At 39.1% G+C, this 19,114-nt stretch overlaps 1 protein-coding gene across 1 annotated transcript in view; it reads left to right on the top strand.

The window, feature by feature from the left end:
• MALRD1 (MAM and LDL receptor class A domain containing 1) overlaps positions 1 to 19,114 on the top strand; it is a gene marked incomplete at both ends in the record, with an annotated part of 625,033 nt that overhangs the window by 484,702 nt on the left and 121,217 nt on the right. The window lies entirely within an intron of this gene.

Genomic DNA, 19,114 nt, shown 5'->3' with positions numbered 1-19,114 from the left:
GAACTGAATCACAGGATAGCTTCAGGGTCCTCAGCCAGGACTAATACTGACAGTCCGGCTTCCCAGGGGCACAAACAAGTGTTGCTGGTTGCTGCATGGGCAGGAACGCCTCTAGACTCCCGTAGAAGGGGTGGTCTCAGACTGGAGCCTGGTCGCAGGACTGGTTTAGGATCCACAGTTGAGTCCAAGGCCAGTGGCCTATTACAAGGGCACAGACAGGGATGGCTCCTCCCCGACCCCTTGGAAGATGGAACTGGTGCAAAATTTCAGCTAAGCAGGGCTGTACTGTACCCATTGGGGGACAGAGCTACTTTTAGTCTGTAGCCAGGACTGAATTCAATGAGCCCACCACCAAGGTGTGGGCCTGCATTCTCCAAGTGGCTCTCCTGGTCTGGGGCTCCACCCGGGGGGTCATAACCTCCTACCTGATTCTTAAAGCTCCAGCAGACAGTTTGTCCATGGATGGCTGCCAGAGTATTGTTTGTGGGGAGGCGGTGGGGTATGTGAGCCAGGGGCCATCTATTCAACCATCATTCTGATGTCATGCTCCTCATACAGAATTTTTAAAGCTTTTAAGAAGGAAAAATACACACACGCACATATGTCTCAGTAAGCTTGGATAAAAACACTCTTTATCACTGGCCAGTGTGGCTCAGTTGGTTAGAGCTTCCTCTCTTACAGCTAAAGGTGGCAGTTCAATTCCCAGTCAGGGTTGCAGGTTCTACCCTGGGTCAGGGAGCGTGCGGGATGTATCAATACAATACATCCATGTATTGATGTTTCACTCTCTCATCAATGTTTTTCTCTCCCTCTCTCTCCCTTCCTCTCTTTCTAAAATCAATAAAAGCATGTCCTCAGGTGAGGATTAAAAATAAATGATCTTTAAGTGTTAGTACTTAGCCAGGAAAACTTCATTTCCTAGTAATGCTGGATAAAGGAAGCATTATTTTCATGTAAAATCCAAATTGATCAAATTTTGATAATATGCTTGCACAAGTTTTCTTTTATGTTGAATAAGAATGCCCAGAATGGGACACAGCTTTCCTGTAAAATATTGTTGTAAAAGGACACAAAAATTCTGATAGTACAGGATCCGCTACTATGAATGTTTATTAAACAAAGGAAGAGAAAGAAGTTTAAATAGATTTTTTCCTGTATTCACTTATGTGTGTTCTTCATTCAGCCCTCGGAGAAGGTGAAACCATCTATACTATCAAAACTGCTTGCTTTTTCCATCTTTCCTTAGATTCCATCTAGATTCAAATGAACTAAAGTAGCTAAATTAACTTAGGTTATTTTTTTTAAAAATTTTATAATATGACATCCAGATTTTTACATTTAGCATACCAGCTTTTTTCTCATGTCCAAATTAACATCCTAAGGTTAAAAATAGCCCTCAACTTCCTTTCAACCTCATACTAGGTTTTTTGAAGTTTTATCTACCCTCCTGTTTCCACTCCAAAAATATACACTCTCCCATTACTAAAGGAATAGACAGCATTTGTCAACACAAGTTACATGTAGTTTTCTTTCCATTTAGAAGGTTGTCGTATAACAGTAGCCCCTCCACCACCCTGAAGAATCTTTGCTTTCTGCATTATTACTTCTCCACTCTCCCTTTAATTACTTTCAGTTTCCCAGGACATTTTCTAAATGGAGGCATTCTCCATGCAATAAAACATCTCTAGCAATTCTGAGTCAGCAGAGAAATGTATTTATGTTCACAGTCTGTTTTCTTTAGCCATGTGAGTGTCCAAGGGTAGGAGATGTGTGCTATTTTCTCCTATAACTTGAAACAAAGAAGATCACATTTTTTTCCAGGATGAAGAAACATTTTGCAGAGCTGATAGGATATATAAAATGTTTTAAAGTATTTGAAACAACAATGGCAGAGAAATTATAAGATGCTTAAAGATATGATATATTTCTACATAATTTGGTCAGGAGTCTAATAAATAGGCAGATACCAGTACACACAATTGGAGGGGCGGGGGGCGGGGGTTGATAGGTAGGAAGCAGATGATCTCAGCACCAGAATTTACTGGTGTCCTGGGTTGAATAGTATGGCCTCAGGATCCATGTTCTTCCTGGAACCTTAGACTGTGACCTTATTTGGAAATAAGATCTTTGCAGATATGATTAAGATGTAAGGTAAGATGAGATTGTACTGGAGCAGGGTTGGCCTTAATACAATATGACTGGCATCCCTGTAAGTAGAGGAGAAGGTACAAGGAAACAGGGACACTTGAGGGGAGAATACCATGTGGTGAAAGAGGCAGAGATTGAACTGATACTTCTATGAGTCCAGGAATGACAAGGATTGCCAGAAAAACAGGAAGCCAAGAGAAAGGAATGGGCTGGGTTCTCATAGAGAGCCAACAGAGAGAGCACACCTGTGCCAACACCTTGAATTCAGACTCTGGCCTGCAGAACGGTGAGAGAATAAATTTCTGCTGCTTTAAGCACCCAGTCTGTGGTACTTGGTTATAGCAGCCCTAAGAAACGAACACAAGTGGCAACATTGAGATCTACTTTGTCATCAAGAACTAGGTTCAAACCTTCATTAAACCCCTTACCGCACATCTGACCTGATTTTCCTTACCCATGAAATGATTATTGTCAAGATTTAGGAAATGTGTTTTGTCTAAAAGAACGGAAGAACTAAAACCTATCCTCCTCAGACTATTCCAAAAAATTCAAGAGGAAGGAACACTTCCAAGATCCTTCTATGAAGCCAGCATCACCCTAATACCAAAACCAGATAAAGACAACACAATGAAAGAGAATTACAGACCAATATCCCTCATGAACATAGATGCCAAAATCCTCAACAAAATTCTAGCAAATCGGCTCCAGCAGTACATCAGAAAGATCATACACCATGACCAAGTAGGATTTATCCCAGGAATGCAAGGATGGTACAATATCCAATAATCAATAAACGTGATACATCACATAAACAAATTGAGAGATAAAAATCACATAGTCATATCAATTGATGCAGAAAAAGCATTTGACAAAATCCAACACCCTTTTTTAATAAAAACTCTCAACAAGGTGGGAATAGAAGGCTCATACCTCAACATAATAAAAGCGATATATGATAAACCCACAGCAAACATCATACTCAATGGACAAAAACTAAAAACATTTCCCCTAAGAACAGGAACAAGACAGGGATGCCCACTCTCACCACTCCTGTTTGACATAGTACTGGAAGTATTAGACATTGCAATTAGACAAGAAGAAGAAATAAAAGGCATCCAAATTGGAAAAGAACAAGTAAAGCTGTCTTTATTTGCAGACGACATGATATTGTACATAAAAAATCCGAAAGACTCCGTCAAAAAACTAATAGACTTAATAAATGAATTCAGCAATGTAGCAGGATACAAAATTAACACCAAGAAATCTATGGCCTTTCTATACACCAATAGTGAACTTACAGAAAGAGATACTAAAAAGGCAATCCCATTTACCATCACACCAAAAAAATTAAGATACCTAGGAATAAACTTAACTAAAGAGGTAAAAGACCTATATGCGGAAAACTACAGGACACTGAAAAAAGAGATAGAGGAAGACGTAAACAGATGGAAGAACATACCATGTTCATGGATTGGTAGGATCAACATCATTAAAATGTCCATACTACCCAAAGCAATCTATAGATTCAATGCACTCCCCATTAAAATACCAACGGCATATTTCACAGACCTTGAAAGAACTCTCCAAAAATTCATCTGGAATAAAAAAAGACCCCGAATAGCCACAGCAATCCTGAGAAAGAAGAATAAAGTAGGAGGGATCTCAATACCAGATTTCAAGCTGTATTACAAAGCCACTATTCTCAAAACAGCCTGGTACTGGCACAAGAACAGACATATAGATCAATGGAATAGAATAGAGAATCCAGATATTGACCCAAACCACTATGCTCAATTAATATTTGACAAAGGAGGCATGAACATACAATGGAATCAAGACAGTCTCTTCAATAAATGGTGTTGGGAAAATTGGACAGATACATGCAAAAAAATGAAGCTAGATCACCAACTTACACCATACACAAAAATAAACTCAAAATGGATACAGGACTTAAACATAAGACGGGAAACCATAAAAATACTAGAGGAATCCACAGGCAGCAAAATCTCAGACATATGCCAAAAGAACTTCTTCACCAATACTGCCCCTAGGGCAATGGAAGCTAAAGAGAAAATAAACAAATGGGACTACATCAAAATAAAAAGCTTTTTTACAGCAAAAGAAACTATCAACAAAACAACAAGAAAGCCCACTGTATGGGAGAACATATTTGCAAATGGTATCACTGTTAAAGGTTTAATCTCCAACATCTACAGGCAGCTTATACAACTTAATAAAAGGAAGATAAATGATCCAATAAAAAAATGGGCAACAGACCTAAATAGAATCTTTTCAAAAGAAGACAGAAGGAAGGCCAAGAGACACATGAAAACATGCTCAATGTCACTAATTACCCGAGAGATGCAAATCAAAACGACAATGCAGTAGCATCTCACACCTGTCTGAATGGCTTTCATCAATAAATCAACAAACGACAAGTGTTGGCGAGGATGTGGAGAAAAAGGAACCCTCGTGCACTGCTGGTGGGAATGCAGACTGGTGCAGCCACTGTGGAGAACAGTATGGAGTTTCCTCATAAAACTGAAAATGGAACTCCCATTTGACCCAGTAATCCCACTGCTAGGAATATATCCTAAGAAACTGGGAACACCAATAAGAAAGGATATATGCACCCCTATGTTCATAGCAGCACAATTTACAATAGCTAAGATCTGGAAACAGCCTAGGTGCCCATCAGCAGATAACTGGATCAGAAAACTATGGTACATCTACACAATGGAATACTATGCTGCCATAAAAAAGAAGGAATTCTTACCATTTGCAGCAACCTGGATGGAATTGGAGAACATTATGCTGATTGAAATAAGCCAGTCAATGAAAGAAAAATACCACATGATCTCACTCATTTATGGATAATAAAGAACATTATACACTGTTGAACAAAAGATAGATACAGAGGCAGTAAAGCATCAAACAGTCTGTCAAATTACAGCAGGAAGATTAGGGAGAGGTGGGGAAGATAAGAGATCAACCGAAGGACTTGTATGCATGCATATAAGCATAACCAATGGACGCAAACTCTGGGGGGGGGGGGGTGAGGGCATATATGGGAGTGGGGTGAGGGGGGAGGCAATGGTAAGATATGTACACATATAATACCTTAATTAAAAAAAGTTGGAAAAAAAAGAATCTCATGAACTATTTCAGACAATTAAATAATTATTTGGCAAAACCTAACAATAATTCTTAAGCAAATGTAAGACATCTCACCTTACACTGCGAACATTCCTAGTAGAATAGTGCTGAGTCTGATGCTCCATTATCTAATACATAGTAAATAACAACTTTGCTCTTATGTGTTTAATCTAAAGAAAATAGATTTTCAGGGAGGAATGCAAATTCCAAAGAAAATAAATATTATTGTAGGGCACCTTTTTTAGATTTAATCTTAACATGGTAAATATAAAATGATAGCAACTAAACAAGGTGACAAAATAAAGTATAATATTCATTAGAAATTCAAGGGGAATAGGCAGTCATAGATTCTCCTTATTTATATTATCACTATTAAAGGACAACTTCATTTTTGAATAGAGATTCTCCTTCTCTTTTCACATCCCTGAACTTGAACAGCAAGTGTAACTCTGGAACATTTCCAGGACAGTTGTATTCTCTTGAATGCAAATTATTTAGAGGTTGAGATGTTTGTCTGTTTTCATCATCATCATTATCACCATCATCATCATCATCATCATCATCATCATCATCATTTATATTATCTTCAATTATGAATTCCGCAAGCCCAGAAGAGTTCCTGTTTTATAGTAGATATTCAATAAATATGCTGTGAATAGACAAATAAATGTTAAATGGATAGATGAATAAAGAAAACTTATTGCCAACTGAATTCATATGGTACCTCTCTTTACTACCATCAATGTACTCTCCTTCCAGGCTTCTCAAATCCCTGTTTAGAGAGAGAAAGAAGATAGTGAATTGTCCAACAGATTCTGTGACTATTTTGAGTGCTAGAAAGATGACTAGACTAAACTTTTGAAAACATGAGTCTAAATCATGACTGTGCCACTAAATACTTGTATAATTTTAAGAAAACCATTTTAAATCTTTAAACCATGTTTTTCATTGAGGAAATTAAATAGACATCTCTTAGTCTCTTCCAGCTTTGCCATTTTATGATTGTATGGACTGGATTTGTTGCCAAGGATCATGACAGCAGAAGGGAACCAGAGAATGACACAGAAAGGGACAGAGTCCAAAGAGAAGGAGAAGGAAGTTAAAAGGGGTCTAGGGGTTAGGGCCCACAGGTACAAGCAGAAATGTTATTGCAATTAGATGCAGAAGAGTTCTCAATACTTGGTATGTCTGTAAATTTGAGTAAGCCAGGCTTTCATTGAGTCAGTGTTTGTTGAGAATCTGTGTGTTGCCCTGACTTTAGATCGGAAGGACAGATATGAATATAATTGTATCACCAGTTCTCCAGGAGTTCAAAATCTAATGAGATATTATGATAATGATGCATACCTGAAGGTTTAAAGCAAGATAAAGTGTATTTGAAACTCGGTCAGCTCTAAGATCTGTGTTCTAAGATGATTTCGTTTCACTTAGAGGTATCATCAAAGAGTAGTTTCTTGAGACATAGTTGAATATTCTGAGAAATAGTCAGTGGTTTGCTGGTAATCTAGCTCTTATTTCTTTAAAGAAAGGAGCCCTGATTTGTAACACTTGCCTATTTTCTGGGTGTAAATACTCCTAGCATAATTGATTGCAGGTTACCAGTGTGACATCACGGGAGGGGGAGGTGGGATTGGGAAGAGATGCACACAGTCGTACCACAGGCTACAGCACACACAGGGTCAGAGGAGTGAGCTCCAGGGCAGTGGTGCTACCTCCTCTCAGCTCGACAGTTGAATGAAAACTGAAGCTGTCCATATTCTGCAGCATAGGGACCGAATTATAAAGTTGACCAGCAACAATATACTCTCTATCTATACTCTAATGGTGTTCAACACAGAGAATGGTGCACATTTACTTAGCATTGTGAACCAAGAATATTGCTAATGAAACATCTATCTAATAATAGAGGAATATGCATATTGTCCAGGATGCTGTCACAGTAATAGCCTGGGGCGACCAGGCCAGCAGGGGTTTAGTGAGGGATGACCAAAAAACTCAATAGCAGGCTGCATAGGGCAACCAGGCCAGCAAGGGGGTTACTGAGGGACAACCAAATGACTCAACAGCAGGCTGCATGGGGTGACCAGGGTGGTGGGTGGGGGCAGTTGGGGCAATCAGGCTAGCAGGCAGAGGCGGTTAGGGGTGAGCAAGTTGGCAGGGGGGGCAGTTAGGGGCAATCAGGCAGGCAGGCAGGTGAGCAGTTAGGAGCCAGTGGTCCCGGGTTGTGAGAGGGTACAGGCTGAGCTGAGGGGAACACCCCGTCCGCGTGCACGAATTTCGTGCACCAGGCCAATAGTCCTATATAATAAAAGCCTAATATGCAAATTGTCCCCTCGGGCAGTCGTTTGACTGGGAGTTTGACTGCTCACTATGACGTGTGCTGACTACCAGAGGCATAGCTAAACATGGTGAGCGTCAGTGACACACTGCGACCTCTCACCAGCTACCTGGGGGCAGGGGTTGAGGGGATGGAGGTGTGGTAAGAATGTGGGATGTTGGCTGAGCTCACTCTCACTCCCCCTGCTCCCTACCCTGGGATGCCAGGGCTTGCACGCCAGGGAAGCCCCCATGCTCAGGTCCGGACGCCCTTGAGGAGCCCACCTCGCACCAGTGTGGCCTCTTCTGGGTGAGCTGCCAGGACCGCAGGGGCTGGTCGGGCTTCCCTTGGGTTCGCACAGGAGCCGGTCTGCAAGGCTGGCCAGGAGTGAGCATGCTGCCTGCCCTGCTTCCAGGCGGCACTGCTGGGCGGCTCAGAGGCCCACACTGTGTCCCAGCCCAAGGTGTCCAGCTATGCTCACTGCATCTCCGTATGGGGACTCGGGTGCTGTTACTCAGGCAGAGGGGGGATTGCGGGGGGCCCAGGGGCCCAGTTGGTGCCCAGGACCCCGAGGTCAACTGGGACCTGCCCTTCCATGCCAGATGCTCGTGCTTCGATCTCTGGCCAGGCTTAGAGATGGCACCCATACACAAATTTTGTGCACTGGGGCTCTAGTATTCTATAGTGAGGATATTTGTATCTTTTGTATGAGTTGATAAAAACTCCTGAGAAACCTTTTGGTTATGCATAACCATAGAACATGTCATTAAATTTTCAGTGCCTTTCTTTTTATAAATATCCACTTTAAAATCAGTGTGGGATTTTTTTATTTGTTTGTTTGTTTGTTTGTTTTTTACTCCTTTATTTCCTTACTACAAACCTCAGGCTGCATATAGATATTTGCCTTCTTTTCCTCCCCACTCAGTTTTATTTTATGACTCAAGCTCTAGTTCAAGGCCTTCTTATTGCTCATCAGAATCTCTGTAATAGCTACATAACTGATTTATCAAATTTACTGACATGTGTCATATACAAGTACCAAATTAGTCCCCTAGTCCCTATTATAGTGTAAGTTCCCGAAAAGGTAAACCTATCTTTCTTATTCACCACAACAACCAAAATAAATTTTTATGCAAGCAACAAAAATCAGGCTTGGGCTAACAAGCAGAAAATAAGTTTATTGAAAGGATACTGGATAGCTCTAAATATCAAATGTAAAACTGAGAATCAAAAGAGGAGAGTGAGAAACAAGTAAAATTGACTAAAACAGAGGGTAAAACTGGCGAATTCCACTGCCTTTAAATAATTTTCTTGGAAGCTGGGATATCTGCTCCCATGTCATCACTTTAAATAATCTCTATCTGTCCCCATGTCACTCCCTCAAAATTAAAAGAACTTGTTGGAAGCACACCATAGACCAAGCCCAAGTCATATGTTTATATGTCAGTCTCCTCAGTTAATCTTTTGTATCTAATTTCCACATTATCCACCTCTGGGTGAGGCTATTCTCTGTCTTTTTAAATCATAATCAAACCTGAATATTCTGCAACATATGGACCAAATTATAAAGTTGACCAGTGACAATAAACTATCTATACTCTAATGGTGAGAGAGGAAATATAAGAGAAACTAGTCAAAATATACAAATTCATACAGGTTATGAATAAAATGCTTAGAAGTTCCAATTGCTTACCAAATAGTTTTCTTATTCTTTAGTACAACTCCTGCCATACCTGTATGTCTCTGCAAAATGATCCCTTAAAATGGGACCTCTTACCTTTCTCAATTATGCCCCATATTCTCTTATCTCTATGACTTTGGTCTTACTGCTTCCTGGCTGGGAGCACCCTGCCCTTTACCTCCTCTAGTTAAAAGCCTTTTCTACCTTTGAGGGCAGAACAAAAGCCACCTTCTTCATGAAATTATATTTCATCTTCCCCACAAGAAGCCAAACTCTGTTCTAGAGCTTAGCCTTAAGTTTGCAGCTCTCCTATAATATGCCTTATGTGATATTTTGTGATGTGTAGCTTGTATTACATCATTTTCAGTTTCTCCACATTGAAAAATCCCCATTGTCATTATCTTGTTTGTTTGTTTTTTCTATTTTAGTGAGAATGAGAGATCTTTAACTATTAGGTTGACTAAGAAAAATATAAATTTCAAGTCAGCATCTGATATAAAGAGTAGATATCCATTTTATATCAGAAGTTATAGCAATTGTAGATAAATTATTTAAAATGTGGTTTTAATGCATGGTTCACTTTTATAATTTTGATTTAGTTATTGATTCATGGACCTAATTTTAAAATGAATAGTGATGAATGTACAAAAAGCTGAAAGTGATTATTAGTAGATCCTATTTCCCTATTATTGGCTTATAGAATATTCTTGGGTTTTAAATCTATTATCATGGATCACGAAGTCCTCACAGTTTGTCAGAGGATGGGGTAATTCCTCTTAACTCCTAGAAGGAGTATTAGATTTAAAGAGGGAAAGGGGACCAGAACCAGAAAATAGCATTAAAAGCTAGTACCAAGCAGGCTTATGGGAGAAAGAAGCTTGCCTGTTATGAAGTGATTCATACTTGGTTTCCTGCTGATCATCAGTTTGGAGAAATCTTGTTGAATTAAGGGAAAGAAATCCAAATGACAACCATGAAAAAAACAGTATGAAGCATATTCTGTTAGCCTGGATTTGACAGTGAACCTGAACTTGAAGACAAACCATAAATTACCATCCCAACACTCTGTCTTAAAGTTGAATGCTTTTATGTGAACAGTGGTACTTCCCAAATCAATATATGTATTTATGTATATACTAGAGGCCCAGTGCATGAAATTCGTGCACGGGTAGGGTCCCTAGGTCTGGCTGGCAATCAGAGCCAATCTGTGGGGCGACCAGCGGGGCGATCGGGGGGCCCCTGCCTGCTGGCACCCACCTTGGCTGGCCTGGGGCCTGAGGGCTGGGGCAGCTCCTGCATTGAGCATCTGCCCCCTGGTGGTCAGTGTGCATTATAGCGACTGGTCGTTCTGCTGGTCGGTCTATTTGCATATTAGGCTTTTATTATATAGGATATAGTATGTAAATACACTTGCAATGTATACTTGGATATATATGTAATATAATGTATATACACAATAAAACATGGTGTGGCAATTTAGTAATTTCTCTACTGTATGAAAACAAAAACCAATTCCTAAATTCCTAGTCATTTTTAGAAATTATTATAACCTTTGCTGACTCTTTTTTTCACTGAGAAATACACAAAAGGCCAAATGTTTTACCAGGCAAAGTATGTATGAAAGATTCTGGGTGCTTTTCACAGCCAAGGTCAATCTGGCCATGTTTTGTTCTCTTGGGCTATTAGAGTCTATTTTTATTACGGGTTTTCTGATTTCTTGGAACACATATGTTGTTATATGGAAAACATCCAGACTTTATGAAAACATGTTTGTGTGTTTATTACCTAAGAAATAGAATAAGAATGTGACATTGCATTACTAAAAAATCTGTTTTAAGAAAATATTTTTTCAGTGGAAAAACAAATGACTTCAACAGAATGACCAGTTTTACTGATAGCATCTTATTGGCCTGTGAGAACATTTTACCCAGAAAATGCTGGTTACTCTGTGAAAATAGTTGGAAATGGGAAAATAGAAAACAAACAAACAAAACATTTCTTGGCTTACCAAAAAGTAAATGGGTTTTCAAGTATGAATTGTCATCTTCACTAATATAAACTTGCTTAAAATAGAAAATAGGGAGCTAGAGAAATAACCAGGTTTTGGGGGGGCGGGTAAAAAAAGAGGAGGTTGTTGAAAGAATGACAGGCCCATGGCTGGGTCTTGCCTGCAGGATGGAGTAGATGATTAATCAAGTAAGAGGCCAGTCCAGATAGTCTTGCTTTTTTACCCTCCTGCTCTTTTTGATTATAATGTAATTAATCTGAGGTTAGTTAGGCACGCCTCCTGTAGGACCCCATACAGGGCAAGAGAGCCCAACACACACTTTAACATAATCATTTTTAATTATTTCATTAGCAAGGCAGGAATTAGTCTCAAAAACTATGTGATTTTAAAAATAGTGATACATTAATATATAACACTCCAAGCTCCTCATCCATATTTCCCCAAAGTAATAAGTTAAACGCAGCATGTGTGTCCCTGTCTTTGGTGCCAATGCCCCGTGAACTGGAAATGATGGTACCATAGCCACTTTCTGTGTTTGGCTGGATCACAGAGGTAGTCAAGACATTACAGCTGGGAGGTCTCTGAAAGGCCGCCATAGAACTGCAGTTGACTCCTGAGTGTTCTTCTCCTTTGCCCACTCCACTAAGCCATGTGTCTCTCCTTTGACATTCCTGAGGCAGGTGTTCCAAAATTATGCATGAAATTGAACAATATTCCCTCACAGATTGCCCAAAACTTTTTATGTTTCCTTGAATTTATATTATTTATGGTGTGTGATGGAGAGATAGCTTCCCACTCTCCATTCTTAAGCCTTCTACACAAAAACAAAGACCAAAGAAGTGATTGGTGCCTAAATACCAACTCAGAATTTCTGTAAAGAGAAGCCTTTCCGCTCACATGATTAACATGACATTCTCCTTCCTGGCCCCGTCCCAGCCAGCAAAGAGTATAACGCTGCTGTGTCTGGAATGTTCATTATTTCCTCTACAGGTTTAGGTTTTAGAATATACGTGAGGTCAAATCAGGCATCAGATCATTGAATACCAACAGGATAATGGCATTCAATCCCATAAGAATAGTGGAGTTAAACTTATAAAGCATTGAAGAACCATTTTTGAACAGGATTCTTCCTTTTGGGAAATGCAATGTGAAGCATGAATTAAAAGGATAATTTATTTCATAATATTGTCCTTAAAGTTAGAAATCAAGAGTTCAGCATTTAGGGAATTCTTAACTATTAAATAAAGTTGTAGTTAATATGTAATCAGTGAACAATAGCATTAAATTAGTCCAAGTACATAACCTGGTCCATCATTGCATATAATAGAGGCCACACCAATAAAAATATGTCAGACCAAGAACTATAGCACCATCTGGAAATGATAAAATAGGAATGAATATGTAATCCACGAGGGTCTCTCTGGATTTCAGGGCTCATGACAAGAAAGAAATGACCAGCAACCTAGCATTTCATGTTTCTCCATTCACATAAGTTTTAGATTATTTTGTGTTATGTGAAGGCAGAAAATTCTTCATTTATACAATTTCAGTCACTTGCAGTGATATCACTATTTTTAGTTAGGAAGGAATTCTCTATAATCGTGGCAGATATTGATGTTGAGTAAAAAGGATAACTCTTTTGGGGCCTCTTAATACCTTCCGTTTCTTCAGCTCTTATTTTCCCTAGTGCAGAAAATATTTTCTTGAGTTTCTTTCAAGTCTGCATTCTCAGTATGTGCCGAGGGGGAAAAAGAACTCTGGTAATAAGGTACTCGCCCCTCCACCACAGTCTCATGTTTTTTCTCACCTGTGTTGCCCAGCACCACTGCCCAGCCTCTCTCCTCCAGCCTTTCTATCACTGGTGAACAGTTTCTGTCACTGGTGAAACTGTGTACACGCATGTGTGCATATGCAAAGATGCACACACACACAATAATTGCACAAATGCAGATATATACATGTATAAGTGCTTATATGTATATCACATAAATTTTTTAATCTGTTAGCTCTCTCCTTAAGTTACTGTAGCTTTTCAGCCTTGGCTAGCTGCAGCTACTTACTTTGAAAATAATTATCACTTTCTATTTGGCATTTGTTCTTAGATGCTTGACAGCTTCTGTATTGGATTCAACTTCTGGAAACTTTTAGGCCGCCTTTGCCTTGTCGCTTCTGTCAAACTTCTAGCTCTTCTCTTTTGGACAAGCTCAACAAGCCCTCCTGACTCCTCTGCTCCACATGCTCCACACTTCTCTGTATGTCCCAGACTTTTCTGTTGTTTTTAGTCCAAACAGAGGTCACATTCTATCATCTTTCCAAGAATATTTAAACTAACCAGATATTGAGATTAAAGGAGATCAAAATGATTCTCTTAGAGCTCCACCTAGAGATAACAATTTTTAAATTAAAAAATTAATGAAGCCAAAACCGGTTTGGCTCAGTGGATAGAGCGTCGGCCCGCGGACTGAGGGGTCCCTGGTTCGATTCCGGTCAAGGGCATGTACGTTGGTTGCGGGCACATCCCCGGTAGGGGATGTGCAGGAGGCAGCTGGTCGATGTTTCTCTCTCATCGATGTTTCTAGCTTTCTATCCTTCTCCCTTCCTCTCTGTAAAAAATCAATAAAATATATTTTTTAAAAATTAATGAATATTTTTGTTCTTTATAAAGAAACTTAAGAAAGGATAAATATAAAATTATAATTAAAAATAATTTCAAACCAGGATTTCTTAGGAATTGCACTTAAAAATGATATTTTTCCTCATGGGTTTTTGTGATATTTTTCCATTTTTGTGAATAAAATATCTGCCAGAGACAAACAATTATCAACTTATAACTGATGTATTTTACAATGAGCATTTACCATTTATATCACTGAGTATGGCAATATTTGGCAAGAGCTTATTTCCTCCTCTTTAAAACTATTTTTCCTTTCAACACCAGCAATTCATTTTGCTTTCACTAAACATATTAATCATAAAGATAAAAATCCACCAGGTTATCCTTGGGCAATTTAGGCATGTATTGGATTTATATGAAATTCATGAGAACATTTCATTGTATTTCACTGCAAATTATCAGCATGAAGTAAGTTTTATTGCTCTAAGAAAGATATTTCAACTGCTGCCCAAACGAAGTGAACAATGAAACTCAACATTCTGTAGGAAGACAAAGAATAACCAGGATGTCAGAAATTGTAACATGCTTCATAGCACAAAATGAAATAGAATGTGGTAATCAGAGGAATTTTTTGGTTCCAGGGAATGTAAAAGTTAGCTAATAATGCCAGTTCCTACACCCTTTTATCTCAGGTGGTTTTTTTCCTAAAATATTTTCTTTTTCTCTCTCCTAACATTTATTATAAAACAAAAGGCACATTTCTTTTTACACATTTATATGTAACCTTGTTTGCAAAAGTGCTTTATGTGAAATCTCATAAACCTTCTAAAACAATTGGTAAAAACCATAGCATCTATATAAATGAATATAGGTGTTACTAAATTATAGATTTATATTCACATATATTAGAAAGTTATTTTTAAAGAGTCTTATAGTTTTTATTTTTCTGATCTATACTATTTTACGGTTTATTAAATCAATGGAAATAGTCAATGCATTCTTTATTTATTGTTACCTTATGTTAATTAATCATAGAAAGTAAAACTATTTTAACCATGAATTATTATTCATCAATTTAAGAAGTATTTATTGAAGAATATGTCGCTGCATTCTCAAAGGGAGGTTAACATGTTTCCAACTCTGACTTGGAATGTCCAAACACAGTGTGAGGTCACACCTCTAGAATGGGTAAAGGCCTGGTAAAGATGCTGTTGCCGTGACACAACTGACATTTCATGATGACCCTAGCATAGCTTTGATTGTGGGATTTTCCTTTGGCTTCAGAACCACTGTTCTCAAACTAACTTGCAATACAAACCCCTTGTACTCTAAATCAGATTTCTTAACCTATTTTCTGTTGAAACTCATGAGAGCTAATGCTCATGTGCTTGTCATATGACTGGTGCAATACAGGCAAGAGAGCGATGACTTAAAACAATTTTTAGATGATAGCTATAAATCCACATCCTTACTTTGCACTGGAGAAGCATATTTGGTGAGATACTAGGGAGTCAGCATAATTTTATTGTTGGTACAGCCTTGAAGCGGCTCCAATATAAAGAGTAAATCAATTGCAAACTACAACACGAGATATACTTTATTGTTGATCTCCACAAACTTGAGACTTGTGATCCATTTGAGAAACATTCCCCTAAATCTGATATAATATATTAAGGTGTGAGTGTGTGTGAGTATGTGCGCACACGCGCGTGTGTGTGCATGTGTGTGTGTGGGTGTGTGTGTGTAAATCCACTAAGCTTTCATAGCAGTATATTCTTCTTGCCCCAGAATCAGATCAGTTTGCTTTCCTGTTGTAGGTGTTAGTTTTGTACTTATCATGCTATATGCTCTCCCACAGAATAACTCTCTCATGTAATTGATAAAAACATGCATTTCCAAGGAAGCTAATTAAGGTTAGGACTAATCTGGCATCGTTTGCTTGTGGATTCACTGGCCTTGCATCTCAATTCCATGTTTTTAAATATGTTATTTTTTAATTATTGATTTCAGATAGAGAAAGAGAGTGGGGGAGGGAGACAGAAACATGAATGATGAAAGAGAATCATCAATTGGCTGCCTCCTGCACATCCTCTACTGGGGTTGGAGCCTGGAACCCTGGCATGTGCCCTGACTGGAAATCAAACCATAACGTCCTGGTTCATGGGTTGATGCTCAACCACTTAGCCACACTGTCTGGGACTCAATTCCATGACTTTTCAACAACCTGACTAAGCAGCTCACTGAACATAAAAATTGCAAAAAGAAAAACATAAAACATTCTGTACAGCTAGATTATATGCTCTGGGACATATTAGTGCTAAAATTTATATAAAGTATATAATTTTTTAGAGAAGTTTTTGTTTTAAAGCAAAATTAAGTGGAGTTTCAGAGAGTTCATGTATACCCATCTCTCTCCCCACTCACAGCCTCTCACAATCAACATGCCCCACTACAGTGGTGCATTTCTTACAATGGATGAACCAATATTTACACATAACTATCATGCAAAGTTCATAGCTTACATTAGGCTTCACTCTTAGTACTATAAATTCCACGGGTTTTGACAAATGTGTGATGGCACGTCTAATCTGTTCAGACTTCTAAACAGAATATCATAGACTGAGTGGTTTACAAACAACAAATATTCATTTTTCAGTTTTGGAGGCTTAGGAAGTCCAAGATCAAGCTTCTGACAGATTTGGTGCCCAGAAAAAAACTGCTTCCTCATAGACGGTGCCTTTGTGCTGTGTCCTCAGGAGACAGAAGGAGCAAGGTAGCTGTCTTCGGCCACTTTTACAAGGTCACTAATCCATTCATGAGGGCTTCATGACCTAATCACTTCCCAAGGTGCCATCTCCAAATATCATGACATGGGGGATTAGGTTTCAACCTAGGAAATTTGGGAAGACACAAACATTCAGTCTATGGCATGGCATGTATCCACTGTTGCAATGTCATACAGAATGACACTGCTCTGACAATCCTCTGTGCTCTATGTACTCAACTCTTCCTTCCCCTCAGCTCCTGCTAGCCATTGATCATTTTATTCTATCCACAGTTTTGCCTTTTCTAGAATGTTATATAGATGAAATCAGACAATATATACCCTTCTTAGATTGACTATTCTCACTTAGTAATATGCATTTAAGGTGGTGCTAAGATTTTTCAGTTTAAAACAGGGAACAATTAATTTTGTTCAGTTTTTACAGAATTATATGAAAAGACATGACCTATAATAATTATGTAACTTCAAGCGTGACATTGAAATATAAATACATTGATATTAAATTTTTAGGAAAATTTATTAACTTCTCAAAGAGAGAATATAGTAGAATACTTTCAATTCAAAAGATAAACATAGTTCATCTTCCATGAGTAATCATTTTATTTGAAATGAGAACTGGAGGAAGCTTTTATATTAAAAAAACATCTATATGCAGAACTTTCACTAGATAAAACAAGAGACTTAAAAGAAATGTTGAACTTACAGAAAAGTGCTTCTGGCTAAGAGCCTACGTAGACTCCCGGAAGGGTGCAAGTTAATATTCTCTTACATTAGAAATACTTCAGTGGAAAATTTGAGAAATGATTCAAGGGAGATTTAATTTCAGACAAGATATATTTTGATGGTTGGATAGTATCTTAGATTGGGTTCCCAGAGAAGTGAACTCTGAGGCAAAGATTTCCATGTAGAAGGTTCATTGGAAATTCTCCCAGGAACAAGCCTTGTGAAGTGAAGGAGCAGGACTGGGCAGAGGGAGGGTTGAGCTGTGATGCAGGTGCAATAGTGGGACTCAGTGGCTGCCATGGGGAACGCTAGGGCTATAATGGCCCTCATAGTTGTCCCAAATTGAGACATATGGGTTGGGTCATCTTATCCACAATTAACTAGTCAACGAATGGAGCTGTTCTTGTGAGGCAGTGCAACTTAGAGGGAAGCTCCTGGAGCTGAACTCATTTGTGAGTTGTCATCTGGTAATTTCCTGGCAGTTGTGAGAATGAACACCTTAATCTTGATGGAAGATGGAATCCGCTATAGGCAATACAACACAGAATCCTTTATAGATAGTACAAGTGCCTCAGCTTTTTTGTTTAGAAGGGTCTAGAATAAGTGAGTTGTGAGTACCTTTTGATATAAATGGCTCTGAAATTTGATGACATTGCTACCTCAAGATAAAAGAGAGAATTTTGTTTTTGCATATCCTATATCATAAAGATATAATATGCAAATTGACCCTCACACCATCACACAATATGGCTGCCCCCATGTGGTCAAAGGTGGCCATCCCCATGTTGTCAAAGATGGCCACCACAAGATGGCCCACAGGGGAGGGTAGTTGTGGGCGATCAGGCCAGCAGAGGAGGACAATTGGAGGGGACTAGGCCAGCAGGGGAGGGCAGTTGGGGATGACCAGACCTGCAAGGGAGGACAGTTAGGGGCAACCAGGCCTGCAAGGGAGGACAGTTAAGGGCAACCATGCCTGCAAGGGAGGACAGTTAGGGGTGACCGGGCCGGCAAGGGAGGACACTTGGGGGGACCAGGCCTGCAAAGGAGGGAAGTTGGGGGTGACTGGGCCGGCAGGGGAGGGCAGTTGGGGGCAATCGGGCTGACAGGTGAGCAGTTAGGCGTCAATCAGGCTGACAGGCAGGCAAGTGGTTAGGACCCAGCAGTCCCAGATTGTGAGAGGAATGTCCGACTGCGGTTTAGGCCAGATTGCCAGGATCGGGCCTAAACTGGCAGTTGGACATCCCCTGAGGGGTCCCAGATTGGAGAGGGTGCAGGCTGGGCTGAGGGACACCCCCCAATGTACACGAATTTCATGCACCAGGCCTCTAGTCTAATATAAGGAAAAATATAAAGGAGTGCATACACACACACACATTTGAAATAGTCTGAGAAGCATAAGAAACTTGTACTTGTCTTGAAATAGAGAAAATTACTTCCCTCATGATTTTTGTTTGTTTGTTTTGTTTTGTGGTGATGTTGTTTCTGTTTGTTTGTTTCCCCCCCAGAAAAGATCTTAGCTAAATAATAAGAGCACTACTAAAGTTGGTTCTAGATTTTCATCACATGCAAAAATGTTTATTCAACTTTTTTAACCTTTGGTGAGTTCAAAAGATAAATGTTTAGTGAATAAAATATTTTAGAAAAAAAAATAAAATTAAGGATGTCTGCCCTTCCTTAAATAT

The sequence above is a fragment of the Cnephaeus nilssonii genome (assembly GCF_951640355.1).
Source record: "Cnephaeus nilssonii genome assembly, chromosome: 1".
In the NCBI taxonomy this organism is placed as follows: Eukaryota; Metazoa; Chordata; class Mammalia; order Chiroptera; family Vespertilionidae; genus Cnephaeus; species Cnephaeus nilssonii.
The sequence above is the reverse complement of the archived record's forward strand: the minus strand, read 5'-3'. Positions and strand labels throughout refer to the sequence as shown.